Below are 14,586 nucleotides of genomic sequence, written 5' to 3'. Positions count from 1 at the left end.
CCCATCCCCCAGGTATATATGCCTCTGAATGTTCCTACCCTATCTGCCACGGTTTTATTGTCAATTTAAAAATATAAACAATACACAAATGACATTGACCGTCTCACATACAAAGTGAAATGGAGTTCGTGCACGCACTCACGCACGCACGCACGCACACATTGATGTACGATGATAAGAGCCCCCCTCACTTCACATGGGTGTGATTTAAAAAATATTTATCTATGGCTACAGTACAGCTGTTGAGAATGAGATTGACACTAGCACAGTACAGTGAGTGCAGTAACAATTCAGATGAGTCTGATTATTATTATTATTACAAGTTAGGTTGTCATAATATTCTAATGTAAAGTTAGATAAGAGAGTATCAACTGAGTCAAAATATGAATTGCATGACTAAATGTTTCTGTTAGAATTGTTTTGTTTCTTGTTTTTGCTGTTGGTGATGCAGTGATTGTTAACTATCAAATATGGGATGAAATAAACAAAATAAAATAAAAGTAAGGCAGACTGCCACATGCAGTGCCAGGTTTGGATGTGCTTGGAGTTGTGGAGCTTTGACCTCCCTACGCGTCCTACAAATGGGCCTTGAGCTTGTTTGGAGGTCCTAGCAGGGGGAGTGGAGCTACTATCAACGATGAGCCAGGAAGGGGGAAGGAGGGTCCTCTGGCACCGAGCGCAGAGCTTCGGGAGTGGACACACATGGAGCGGTGAGGGAGGAAGGGGACACCCATCTAACCAGCCAGATCAGCCGAATCAACCCAGACAGATGCCGCCGCAGATCACCCTCACATCCGAAAGCACAAACCCATCCCCCAGGTATATATGCCTCTGAATGTTCCTACCCTATCTGCCACGGTTTTATTGTCAATTTCAAAATATAAACAATACACAAATGACATTGACCGTCTCACATACAAAGTGAAATGGAGTTCGTGCATGCACTCACGCACGCACGCACGCACACATTGATGTACGATGATAAGAGCGCCCCTCACTTCACATGGGTGTGATTTTAAAAAATAAATATTTATGGCTACAGTACAACTGTTGAGAATGAGATTGACACTAGCATAGTACAGTGAGTGCAGTAACAATTCAGATGAGTCTGATTATTATTATTATTACAAGTTAGGTTGTCATAATATTCTAATGTAAAGTTAGATAAGAGAGTATCAACTGAGTCAAAATATGAATTGCATGACTAAATGTTTCTGTTAGAATTGTTTTGTTTCTTGTTTTTGCTGTTGGTGATGCAGTGATTGTTAACTATCAAATATGGGATGAAATAAACAAAATAAAATAAAAGTAAGGCAGACTGCCACTTGCAGTGCCAGGTTTGGATGTGCTTGGAGTTGTGGAGCTTTGACCTCCCTACGCGTCCTACAAATGGGCCTTGAGCTTGTTTGGAGGTCCTAGGAGGGGGAGTGGAGCTACTATCAACGATGAGCCAGGAAGGGGGAAGGAGGGCCCTCTGGCACCGAGCGCAGAGCTTCGGGAGTGGACACACATGGAGCGGTGAGGGAGGAAGGGGACACCCATCTAACCAGCCAGATCAGCCGAATAAACCCAGACAGATGCCGCCGCAGATCACCCTCACATCCGAAAGCACAAACCCATCCCCCAGGTATATATGCCTCTGAATGTTCCTACCCTATCTGCCACGGTTTTATTGTCAATTTCAAAATATAAACAATACACAAATGACATTGACCGTCTCACATACAAAGTGAAATGGAGTTCGTGCATGCACTCACGCACGCACGCACACATTGATGTACGATGATAAGAGCGCCCCTCACTTCACATGGGTGTGATTTAAAAAAATATATATCTGTTGAGAATGAGATTGACACTAGCACAGTACAGTGAGTGCAGTAACAATTCAGATGAGTCTGATTATTATTATTATTACAAGTTATATACAGAACAGATGAATCTGATTAATTCAATATCCCAATGGGTTAAATCCTCTTAGCAGACCTTGTATTGAACTGTACTTTCCTGATTGATTGATGGATTGATTGATTGATTGATTGATTGATTGATTGATTGATTGATTGATTGAAATGAACAGTTTGTTTGTTTCAAACGAAGGTACAGGTCAATACAAAATCTGCTACGAGGGTAAACCCAGAAAAAGCACTATTAAATAATAAAGACTTGTTTACATCAGGGTCGTCTAATTTCAATTCATCAGAACATTTAAAGAGTAAAAACATACAAATATACACTTCTATGAAAAAGGAAAAAAAGTCAATCAATCAATCAATCAATCAATCAATCAATCAATCAAACCCTTTGAGGTGAATTTTATAGAATCGTCCCTGTGCTTGAGTCTGTAATGAAAATGAGCCACCAGCAGGTGGCAGCACGTTCACGGTGAATCTTTGAATCTGTCAACGATGACCCGGAACTCCATTGCATTGTTGTTGTTTGGTGCTAAAGATAGCTAAGATATGCTAACAGACACACCGACAGAGCTAATGTCAGTCTGTCAAGCACTGAAAGCAGCTGTTCCGATCGTTTTAATATTTAAATGAATTCTGCAAATCATGGCTTTACTACAAACACTGAGGTCCTTCGTCAACGAGCGGCTTTGTGCAGCCGCTCAAGAGATCTTTGTGGTGGTTGAAAGAATCATAACAGAATATGAGGACCAGGCTTTCAGCTCCAAACAACAGATTGAGCAGCAACAGAGAATCCTGGATGTCGTTTTAAAACCACACAGAACAGGTTGGTAGACTTGTTGCCAATTGACACTATATTGTCTGTAGCTCAACAAATAAAACTTTAATTTCATGGACCCCCAGACCCAGTCATTACCAAGTTGTAAATCAGGGAAGGGTCCATTTGGAGACCCCTCTCAGAGTTTACAGTCCTGCTAGCCCCTTTCGGAACCATCGGTTTCGGTTACCTTTTCTGAATTTTGGCAAAATACAGAAAAGGGTCCCGAAAGGCTCTAACAGTCCGGGGCTGCCCCGTGGAAGTCATATCAGTGGTAGGTTTCCAACCCTTTTCATTTCAAGGTCCATTATTTATTCAGCATTTGAGCCACGAACCATTTGATGAGATTTACCCTCGACAGTCGACTCAGTCCTAAAACTAAATATTTGTATATTGTTGGATTTGTCCACAATTCCAATGCTGTATTGATGTTGGAGAGATAACAGGCAAACGTTGATCAAAATAACAATTATTCTATATTCTCTAATTATGTAGAGGAGCGAAATTAATGTAACCCATTAAGACATGTGAATCCCTTGACTCCTTCAAAACCGCTCTCAAAGGGCACCTACGGATGGCTTCAATTCGAAACTGGCCCCCGTAAAATCTGAATCCCCCCCCACCGCCCCCCCTTTTTCCCTCACTGTATATGTTTATTTTCCCTTTTTACCTCCATTATGATGAATTCCTGTTCTGTTCTTTGTCTTTATAGAAGTGTCTATTTGTACGTCTCTAAATGTGTTGATGAATTGAACATGGTGGACCCTGTTGGAAACAAGTGTAATGCTTAATTGGGTCGTCCACTCACAGTTAACAGCCTTTGTATTGAGTTTGTGCTCGAAATGTACTGTAATTCTGCAAACTGTTAATAAATATTTCAATCAATCAATCAATCAATCCCCTTGTTTGAGCCGAATCTGGGTTGAACGTGGTTTGTGGAACGTTACTCCCTCTGGTGTTGTGATTGTAGACTTCGTTGACATTAAGGAAGTGTTTTGACAGGTACATGTCATGGGTATCTTAGGGGTGGACTAAATTGTTTTCGCTCCTATGCCACCAAAATGTGGAACGCCCTACCAACAGTCATCAAGACATGCGATTCCCTTGACTCCTTCAAAACCACTCTCAAAGGGCACCTACGGACAGCTGCAATTCGAAACTGGCCCCTGTAAAATCTGAACAGAATCCTGTACAGGAATCATTGTTCTTTGCTTGACTTTTTTTATTACATTGGTAGCCATTTTGTCACAGGAAAGATTTGCCTCCAGGATGGAACCTAGGTAGGTACATTTTTTCTTTTCGTGTGATAACATTGTCAAATTTGTCACCCCCTTTAACTGAGAAGCCGTCAGCTTTGCTGAGATTGCTATTTGATCCAAAGAGAATGGATTACGTTTTTCCCAGGTGTAATGATAGTTTGTTGTCAGTGAGCCATGTGCAGATTCTACCGAATTCAGAGCTGAGGGCCTTTTCAACTTGCAATTTGTGATGTCCCTGTCCGAGACCAGCAGGGCCGAGTCATCCGCGAACAGGAACAAATTGCAGTCACAAGCTGATTTCATGTCGTTTACATGTATTAGGAACGCGTATATCTATTCTACGTCCGAGCATAGACATGGTAACACCCCGCCTGCCTCTGATTGGAGGTTACTCTGTGGTGGGAAATAATACAAGTACAAGAGAATAGCAGCTTGGGACGCGTGACAGTAACTTGTAACTTTTAGTTTTGTAGAACAGGGGTTCTCAACGTTTTTGGCCGGGGACCCCCGAAAATGCTTTGGCAACGTCTCGGGACCCCCGCCCCGCCCCCTCCCGACCCCCAATATAAATTGACTGCTACAATAACCTTAAACCGTTTTAAGCATTGTTATAATTTAGCTATTTAAAAATAGCAGATCTACAAGCTCATAGCGCGCCACCGAGTGGCGCGCTACGAGCTTGTAGGTCTGCTATTTTTGAAAAATCGTGATTTAAAAACAACAAAAAAAAAAACTTTTTTTTTTTTTTTTTTTTTGAAAATAATTTGGGGACCCCCTAAAATAATTTGGCGACCCCCCGAGGGGTCGCAACCCACGGGTTGAGAACCCCTGTTGTAGAAGACGCAAACTAATATTGTTTATGCCGTTTGCTTTGATTGAATGATTTATTGAACACGTACATTGTATGATTTCATTTGGGTGTGTTCTAAAGTGTTAGTGTTGATTATCGTGTATTAATCTAAATTATAGTAAACTAATACTATTATACTAAAAAATATCAAGGGAAAAGAGACCTTTTTACAGTACAATAATGTTTCAATGTATGTTATGTATGTAAATAAACGGCATAAAGAATATTAGTTTTCTTACTGTCACACGTGACAAGCTGTCATTCTCTTGTATTATATTATATCGTATTTGAATTATTTATTTATTTCCCACCAAGAAGTAACCTCGCAGCAGACTATCCAGCATATAGTCTTTCAAACGACATGACGTGGACAATATGAAGACAATTCTGATTCTGACTAGAGTGTTTTCTGTGTGCGTGCGTCCGTGCGTGCGTGCGTGTTTTGTACCTGTATTTGTGAGGGCCAAGTGTCCCCACAAGGATAGTAGAATTTGAGAAATAGACATTGGTTGAGCAATGGACTGTTGTTGTATGGTTAATACAATATTTTTAGACTTAACAATTGCCACTGAACATGGAGGGGGTCTTTCAAACGACGTGACGTGGACAATATGAAGACAATTCTGATTCTGACTAGAGTGTTTTCTCTTTGCTAACGTTTGCTGCATCTTCTCTCCCTCTATAGAGCGTTCCCCTGACCAGGAGGAGAGGAACCCCAGTGATCTGGTCCAGGAGGAACCAGAGTGTCCACAGATTAAGGAAGAGCAGGATGACGTTCTTCAAATGCCAAAGGAAGCAGATGATGATGATGACTCACCGTTGATATTAGTAGACAGGAACAGTCTTTCTCTCTCAGGTACAAAACAAAACGTCTTTATTACTACTAATCAAAACATGGTTGATGTTTTGGTCTGTTGAACATTCATCGAGGTAAATATAATGTCCTCCACGCATCAATAGTGAGTTCACTGCGTCCTTTTGTATTTATATGCGTCCGAGATGCAGGGCACTGAGGTTTTCTTATCCATTCAAAAAGGACCATTTATTTGCTCTTTGCTGACATTAGCTCCTCTTCCCTCCTTCTAGACCTCCTACTCCTTCCTGTGTGTAAAGAGGATTCCCCTGAACAGCAGGAGAGGAGTCCCAGTCTGGTCCGGGACGAACCAGAAATCAAAGAGGAACAGGAGGAACTACTTCAAAGACCAGAGGAGGCTGATGGGTCAACTTCGACATCACTTGATAGAAACACGAGGGGCAACAACACTCTTGCAGGTGAAAAAACAAAAGCAATCACTTGGTCTGTCGACCAGCAGACATTTGTTGAAGCAGACATCGTCAACAACTCTGTTTCAATGATAATGATGTAATCCTGTCTAAGGTTGGGATCCTTAAGGATTTATTTTTTTGCTACTTTTGCTGAACGTTCCCTCAAAATAGGGATGCTGGGTTTGAAGTGGTTAAAATATCAGATCATCATTTCTCAGACTTTAAAAACAAAAATAAGATTCTATAGGAAATACATGCACATGACCATCGTACAGGCACAACACACACACACGCACACATGGAATTTCATGTATGTGGAAGGGTAGGAAGCTCCCACAACGTGGTGAAAGATATTGTTTTCTCTCATTTGATATTTTGCCTAGAGTTCCTGCACCTCCCTATTGGTAAAGAGGAGGCCTCCCCTGAGCAGCAGGAGAGGAGCCCTATCCTGGCCCTGGAGGAACCGGAGCCTCCGCAGATCAAAGAAGAACACGAGGTGGCTGATTGGTCCATGTTGACATTACTGTCAGTGAAAAGTGAAGATGAGGTCGACAACAGAGACACGGAGCCTGTAGCCAGCACCTCGAGCGGTCCCATGAAAGTACATGTCGATGCAGAGGACCGTGGAGTGTCGCAACCCACAAGTCATGTCCGCCTCCTCTCTGCACACTGTCGTGAATCTGACACTGAAGACAGCGACGACTGGGAGGAGACCAGGGAGGCTCGGTCAGCTTTGAACATACTGAAATCTTACAATACAGAAAATGTGGAAGGACAATCATTGTGTTTGAGCAACAACAAGCTGTCCCAGGAGCTGATATTATCAAAACAAACTCCATCCATGACAAGTCAAACTGGGGAGAAAAAATTTGTTTGTACAGTTTGCGGTAAAAGCTTTAATCTAAAGGGCAATTTGAACGTACATATGAGGACTCATACAGGGGAAAAACCATATAGTTGTACTATTTGTGGTAAAGATTTTGGTCAAATGTATAATCTAAAGATCCACACAAGGACTCATACAGGGGAAAAACCTTATAGTTGTTCCGTTTGTAACAAAGGCTTCGTTTGCATGAGTGATGTGAAAAAACACATGAGGAGTCATACTGGGGAAAAACCCTTTAGTTGTGCTTTCTGTAGCAAACCTTTTGCTTATGTTAACGATCTAAAAGCCCATACAAGGACTCATACAGGAGAAAAACCTCACAGGTGTACAGTTTGTGGAAAAGGTTTTGTTCAAATGAGTACTATGAGAAATCATTTGAGGACTCATACAGGTGAAAAACCCTTTAGTTGTACAATTTGTGAAAAACCCTTTAACAACCGAGGTAATCTGTATACGCACATGAGGACTCATTCGGGGATAAAACCCTTTAGTTGTTCAGTCTGTAACAAAGGCTTTTCAAAAAAGAGTGATATGAAAAAACACATGAGGACCCATACAGGGGAAAAACCATGTATTTGTACAGTTTGTGGGAAAGGCATTAATCAAATGAGTGATCTGAGGAAACACATGAGGATTCATACAGGGGAGAAAGGTGTTAGTCGAATAGACCATTCCGCCCCACACAGTTACTGTTATGTGAGCCAAGCAGAAGCAAGTGGTTTGCCAAAATAATCAGAGCTCCAAAATCCTCTCTCCAACAAGGCAACAAAACATTCAACAAACAAAATTGACTACAGGCGAAGGATCAGGGTGCATGTGTTTGGTCTGATGTAATAACAGTCCTACAGTCATGAGTCCGACACCCTACCCAAAACCCAACCCTAACCTTACAGGAAGCCACAGCTTTGTTTTAACCTGCCACGCATGTCAGAAGCCACAGGTGAGTTTTAACCCGCACTAGCACAGGTTAGTTGTAACCGGCAGCGCATGTCGGGAGCGACAGTGTTGTTGAACTAATGCCTGCCGGACTGTTAATATGTCTAACAAATGTATGCACCCCAAAGAATCATCTCAGAGGGAGAAACCACATCTCTAGTAATTGACTGTGTTAACATCATCAGAAAGTTTGTGTAACCAGACAGTGGCCTTGTGTTTAGAGTGTCCGCCCTGAAACTGGGAGGTCGGGGTTCGATCCCCGTCCGGGTCATACCAAAGACTGTAAAAATGGGACCCAATGCCTCCCTGCTTGGCACTCAGCATCAAAGGGTTGGATTGGGGGGTCAAATCAACTACCGGTAATCAAATGATTCCCGAGCGCGGCACGGCTGCAGCTCACCACTCCAAGAGATGGGTCAAATGCGGAGAACAAATTTCACTGCGGTAACGTGTGACAAATCGTACGACTTTGACTTTGTAGTTAATAAATGGACAAGTCATGAATAAACTAACTAGCTGTGCATTGCGTCAGTACGCTGGTGTTTGTTTTGTGATCCTTTTAACAGCAACAGGCTGTAATTGTTAGTAATTACAGCTGTTGACCGCAGCAAGATCAGACGTTCCTGTCCTTGGAATGGGAATTACTTTTTGTTTGATTTTAAATTATTGTCAGTAAATGACACTCATTTTAAATGTTGCTTATTCTTTAAATGAGAGAAACTTATTTCCATGACTATCACTAATACAATATATATAAATACACCTATTTGTCTTTGAATACTGGTTCAGTAAATGTGTCATGTTTGTAGAACAACTATTTAGCCCTTTTAAATGTCCCTGCACTTACTTGCACATCGCTAAAGAGGGTGCTGTTTTGCCAATAGGTACCCAGATTGGCACATGGCAGATGTTGGCTTAGGCCTTCGGGAAAGGAACTGGTCTGGGTAGCTGGAAGCCTGGAATCGCTTTTGCAGGTTTCGATTCTGTCCAACTTAGCACAATGCATCCCCGGGTTGTCCGTGAGTCAGCGACACACGGAAAGTTCGAAAAAATGATAGATAATACCATGGTTGATGGAAACTATAGGGATGTACCGATATATCGGCCACACATAGGTATCGGCCGATATTTGCCGTATCGGTATTGGCAAATAAAACTGACATTAACCGGTGACAGTCTGTTGTTGATAAACATACATTTTGCTATGTTGGTGTGTTGGTTATCTACAGCCCACCAAGCTGTAGATTCTGAAAATGTATTTCTTGTATTGGAGATGTATTTGTTTCCCCAGCACAAAAGGGAGAAATAAAAACAACAAAATAATTTACCTATCGGTGCATCACTAATAGAAACGGTTCTTGCTATGCTGGGATTGGACAATCACTGTTACTATAAGAAATGCAATTTCCGAGTAACAAATACAAAATAAAATCAATAACTTTGTTCATGTTTCCATTATACTAACATTTTCTCTTTGGAAATGTTAGTAAATTGCTCGTAATTTATGTAACGTGTGTTGTGTATGTCAGTTGTATATCAGACTTCACAAGCTATACAAATTTAAGTGATTTGAAGTGCTTAATTCAATAAAATAATGATATCTTATGTGCGTGAGCAGAGTAGAGTAGTGCAATGTTTCTCAAAACGATACATTTAATTCCCTGTTATGTTTAATGATAAAGTGTAGCAAACTGTGAACTTGCTGACATGTAAAGTGTTAAATCATATTGAATCCAAAACCTGACTAGCACTAACTGTTATTGAATTGAAAAGCCACGATTACGCGGCTTTATTTTTTTTACATCAACACTGAACTCGCTGAAATGTTAACAGCCACCGTTTAAAATAAAATGTTCCCAGGAGGCACTAATTCCAACTGTTTCACTTCATTTACTTTTTTGTAATGTTATATTGTTATGAAGGCAGCTTATCTAACATTCATGGCATGATGGTATAGCTACAGTATGGTTTTTTTTCACTTGAGGTTTTCTCAGCAAAATGTTGTCATTCTCAACCTGTGGGACATGCGGATATTACGAGCTGGCCTGGGCCCCCAAACTATTGACAAAACACTATAGAACTTAAAGGACCACTTCACTTTTCAACTTATCTTCATATAATTTGTCCTCCCTAATGTTCATGATAAAATAATTTTCTACTCAGTTTGTGTCTCATATGAGGGCTGTGGACCGTTCAGAAACCCATCCACCAGTGACATCATCGTTAGGCAGATTTGTTTTTTAAACAAGATTTAAAAAATACATTTAGATTTTCATTATCGTGAGAACGATGGCTACATTATCGCATTGCAACTTTTCAGGAATAGAAAGCCTGCAGTTTCTATTACCTTTGATTTCCCATTGATGAGTGTGTGTGTGTGTGTGTGTGCGTGTGCGTGTGCGTGTGTCATTTTTTTAAGCTAATATTTTTAACTAAACTCTTTGCTTCTTGGGGCCCCGGAGCTAAATATTTTTAGATGGGGGGTTAGAGTGTCCGCTCTGGGACTGGGAGGTCGGGGTTCGATACTTCGATCCCCGGCCGGGTACCAAAGACTGGTGGGACCCAGTGCCTCCCTGCTTGGCACTCAGCATCAAGGGTTGGATTGTACAACAACCTGCCTCACGCTACAGAAACAGGAGATAGGCTCCTGCCTTATGGCAAGGCTTACTTTGACATGGGTTTAGATTTTACAATTAACATGTAGACACCATTTCATGGTATTTTTTCTTAGAAACCTTGGAGAAAAAATGTATTGATTGGTCATTCAAATCATGCTCTGAAAATGCATGCGGGCCACTCACCTGATGGGTGGGCCTAGAACGCTTGATATTTTTAAGGTTAAAATTAAAATAAAAAGTTATTTTTATTTATTTATTTTTTAAGCTAAAGCTATGTCCTAAAAGTAATTGTTGCTGTAGTCTATAGTGTATATTCAGTAACAGGAGTCTCCCCGTCTCTCCACTTTAATAAACAGAAAATACATTTTCGTTTGAGTCAGTAATTTCATCCAGCCAGGAGAAACAACCTTACATTTTAATATTACAATTCCAAAATTATCCTATTTTTTTCCCATCAGTTTCAATTTAACTTTTTTATACTGTTATAATCCTGTATGAATTCTCTCTCCTGATTGGATGAAATTGGTATCCGGGCCTGAACATTTATTTTGTATTTTCTACAGAGATGGCGAGACAGGAAGGCCCCTCTTACTGATTATACTCAGGGGAGAGCTATTTAACACTTATTTTAACCAGATAAATACCAGTTAAAGTCTGTTTATGAATTGTCAGCAACTCATCCCCAGATTCTGATGCAGGAGATGGGGAGGATGATAGGGGGTCATAATCCCCACAGAGGTCCTCGGTCTCCTCGGAGTGTATGAGTGGGAGAGCCGGTGAGAGCACATCTATCCTGGGATCTGTTTGTTCGCCGACAACGTCTGGCGGCTGGAGCCTCTTGAACCGTTCCCTCCTCCTGAGAAAACTTCCACTGTCAAACATGTCTTCTGCCTGGGGGTCAAATGTCCAGTAGCTTTCCTTGCCGGTGTTGCCCGACTCCCGTTTTTTCACAAAGCAGTCGTTGAGATACAAGTTATTACGGAGAGAGTTTCTCCAAGCGGGAAACTTATCTCTGTAGTATGGGTAGTGGTTGCTGATGAATTCACAGATCCCACTCAGGGTGAGCTTTTTCTGAGGGCTCTGGAGGATAGCCATGGTGATGAGGGCGATGTAGGAGTAGGGCGGCTTTACCAGACGATTCTTTGGGTTCTGGATCAAACCTTCCGAGTCTGTGCTCTGATCTCGACCATTTCCCTTCACAGTGCCTGTCTCGCCTTCATCCTGAGAATCTGACCCAGCAGACGATAGAGTCTCTGGCAGGATGGTAGCATTCCCTGTGATTCTGTCCTTGGGGGGTATCACAGAGGTCCTCAGACTCTTGTCCAGCACCGCCTCTGTATTCATCCTGATATCCTTTTGGGCATCTGGGGAGGATGATAGGGGGTCAGAATCCCCACAAAGGTCCTCAGTCTCCTCTGCCTCTCTCTTCCTATTCAGCTCCACTGAGTGTATGAGTGGGAGAGCCGGTGAGAGAACATCTATCCTGGGATCTGTTTGTTCGTCTGGCGGCAGGCTCCTCTTGTACAGATTCCTCCTTCGAAGAAAACTTCCACTGTCAAACATGTCTTCCGCCTGGGGGTCAAAGGCCCAGTAGTATTCCTTGCCCTTCGCCGAGCGGATTTTCACAAAGCAGTCGTTGAAATTCAAACTGTTACGGAAAGAGTTTCTCCAAGCAGGATACCTCTCTCTGTAGTATGGGTAGCGATCGCCGATGAATTTACAGATCCCACTCAAGGTGAGCTTTTTCTGTAGGCTCTGGAGGATAGCCATGGTGATGAGTGCGATGTAGGAATAGAGCGGCTTTACCAGATTGTCTGGGTTCTGAATGGGACTGGTCGACTCTGTGCCCTGCTCCTGACCGTCTCCCTTCACCATGCCTGTTGCCCCTTTGTCCCCGGAATATGATGCAGATGACAAAGTCTCAGGAGAGGATGGCAGAGACTGTGGCGAATGCCTGGTTGGCAGGACAGCAGCATTCTTCATGAATCTGTCCTTTGGTGGTGGCCCCACAGAGGTCCTCGGATTATCATCCTCATCTGCCTTTCTCTTCCTTGTTTTAAGAACGTGTATGTCGCCAAACCTGTCTTCTGACTGTCGGTCAAAGGTCCAGTAATGTTCCTTGCCAGTGTTACCCGGCTCCCGGGGGGTTTTCACAAAGCAGTCGTTGAGGTACAAGTTATTACGGAGAGAGTTTCGCCAAGCAGGAAACGTGTCTCTGTAGTATGGGAAGCGGTTAGTGATGAAGTCACAGATGTCCCTTATGGTGAGCCTTTTCTGTGGGCTCTGTTGGAAAGCCATGGTGATGAGGGCGATGTATGAATGAGGCGGCTTCACCACCATACTGTTCTTTGGTTTCTTGGTCGAACTTCCAGAGCCTGTGGTCTGGACCTGGCCCTTCACAGTGGCTGTCTCCCCTTTGACGCTGTACAACCCAGAACTATGCTGCAAAGCAATAGGATAGGAAGTAGAGTGGATTCTGTCGTGTTGCACATGGGGATCTGCTTGGCCGCTGAGAACGTCCGGCAGCTGGTGCCTCTTTAACTGTTTCCTCCTTTTCAGAAAACGTCCATTGTCATTGTTAAACATGCCCTCTGCCTGTGGGTCAAAGGCCCAGTAGCTTTCCTTGCTGGCGTTGTCCAACGCCAGGGGGATTTTCACGAAGCAGTCATTGTACGACAAGTTATAGCAGATGGATTTTCTCCAGGCAGCGGGACACTCGTCTTTGTAATATGGGAAGTGTTCACTGATGAATTCACAGACCCCGGCTAGGGTGAGCTTTTTCTGAGGGCTCTGCAGGATGGCAATGGTGATGAGGCCGATGTAGGAATTCGGGGGATTGCCCAGACCGTTTGGGTTCTGGATCAAAGCTGCCAAGTATGCGCTCTGGTCCTGACCATGTCCCATTACTAACCCTGTCTAGACACCACCGGAGCTCTTGGTAGTCTTGGTATAATGCTATATTTCCATTGCTGTGGATTAATTCTGTTTATTGCAATTCAATTCAAAACATCAGCTGATCACCTGCAAGCTCTAAGGGCGGAGCGGGGGGGGGGGGGGCTATATACACTAAACTCGGAGTAATGATAGACTTTGGCATGACGTCACCATCCATGCTCATTATGGAGTTATTTTGCGTTTCTATGGGGATCCCTCAATAGATGCATAGTGTTACCGCCATAGCCACACTCCTTCATCGGCAGTCATAGAACACCATTCTTCTGTAGATGCCATCCAGGACCTTTCCTGCTGTACTGTGAGCGTCCATGTCTCGACCCCATACAGCAGTACTACTACTGACTCCACTGTACAAAATAGCCTCCTCTTGAGGTTATCTACCATGTCAACAATAGGCCATTCGAGTTAAATTAGCCTATAGCTTTCAACAATAGGTTGACATGCAATGAAGGTCATTTTAGCATCCCCCATACTAACATTCCCACTAAGTGCCTTTAACCCATTAAAACTGGAAAAGCATCTGTGTCATTTTTGAGTGGTGTAAACCACTCCTACAACTGGCTTTTTTGTGCAGAAAAAATGAGCATGGTTGCTATGTTCACCCTGTTGTAATGACGTAATGAAATCACACCCGGGTGAACAGGGTGAACATAGCAACCATGCTCATTTTTTCTGCACAAACAAAGCCAGGTAATGAAATCACACCCGGGTGTGATTTCATTACGTCAGACATGATTTCATTACGTCAGACAGACCTTACACCACTCAGTTCACACGGGTGTGATTTTTTATTTTTTACGGATGATTGACTTCCAAATGTTGCAGGCATCTGGGTCACATTGCAACATATTGTAAGCTTGTAGATCTGCTAATTTAGTTGATATATAGGGTTAAAGTGTCCAAATGCTCATTTGATTGGGGATCAGGTCTGCTGACTGAAGAAGAAAAAAACATGGAAATCAAAAACTGATTTCCATAAGGAACGTTAATACCAACATCAGCAGGCAGTCGTGGGAACGGGACTTACAAATTGCAATTACTGACCATAAATGGAAAAAAATATGTTAAATAGTAAAAAGATATGTTGCA

The 14,586-nt window shown here is 42.6% G+C and overlaps 1 long non-coding RNA gene across 1 annotated transcript; it reads left to right on the top strand.

Annotated features, from left to right (window-relative positions):
* Positions 1–2,472: 2,472 nt before the first annotated feature.
* LOC306926973 lies at positions 2,473–9,769 on the top strand. The gene is made up of 4 exons (XR_013790467.1): positions 2,473–2,736; positions 5,522–5,692; positions 5,923–6,108; positions 6,486–9,769. It is a non-coding gene; the product is annotated as an uncharacterized lncRNA (long non-coding RNA).
* Positions 9,770–14,586: the final 4,817 nt, after the last annotated feature.

Source organism: Electrona antarctica, assembly GCF_951216825.1.
Source record: "Electrona antarctica genome assembly, chromosome: 7".
Lineage (NCBI taxonomy): Eukaryota > Metazoa > Chordata > Actinopteri > Myctophiformes > Myctophidae > Electrona > Electrona antarctica.
This window is presented reverse-complemented; position numbering and strand designations above follow the sequence as displayed.